This window comes from Grammomys surdaster, unplaced genomic scaffold (genome assembly GCF_004785775.1).
Source record: "Grammomys surdaster isolate TR1022 unplaced genomic scaffold, NIH_TR_1.0 125996, whole genome shotgun sequence".
Classification (NCBI taxonomy): Eukaryota; Metazoa; Chordata; class Mammalia; order Rodentia; family Muridae; genus Grammomys; species Grammomys surdaster.
The window spans coordinates 4,622,785-4,623,394 of record NW_021620812.1 but is presented as its reverse complement, the minus strand read 5'-3'; the positions used below and the strand labels follow the sequence as shown (position 1 = coordinate 4,623,394).

The 610-nt window shown below is 43.9% G+C and overlaps 1 protein-coding gene across 1 annotated transcript in view; it reads right to left on the bottom strand.

Annotated features, from left to right (window-relative positions):
• The window catches only part of Erich3 (glutamate rich 3), a 94,022-nt gene that overhangs the window by 11,152 nt on the left and 82,260 nt on the right, over window positions 1-610 (bottom strand). The window lies entirely within an intron of this gene.

The following is a 610-nucleotide window of genomic DNA, read 5'->3' as shown; positions in this document are numbered from 1 at the left end:
CCTCATGACCTCTGCCCTGCCTCATGACCTCTGCCCTGCCTCATGACTTCTGCCCTGCCTCATGACCTCTGCCCTGCCTCATGACTCTGTTCAAATGTACTATCTACAGAGAGGCCAGCCCTCAAAAGGCATCCCTTAGATAATCATTCTGCCTCCTCAGGTCTATGCCCCCAGATAACCCATCATGCTTACTTTCCATTTGTTAAACATATCTCCTCCCTGATTATAAACTTTGTATACTCAAGGGCTTTATGGTATTCACACCAGGACCAGTTTTTGACAGAAAGCATATGCCTAGTGCACAGTGGCAGAAGGAAGCTACTGGAACAGACACTGAATGTTTCTACATTTGTTCAGACTTTATACTTAGGCCTTAGCTCAGATATGGTTTCCATTCAAACCTGTTGCAAGCTGTGCACATAACAACAAACCAAGTTTTACTTTAGTTATTCTTAATCTACACATAAAGATACAACATGAAGCTACAGATATAGATCATTGATGGAAGGCCAACTTAAGCTTCCAGGTTCAGTCCCCAGCAACACACACACACACACACAAATACACATGCACACACACATACACACATGCACACACATGCACGCACACA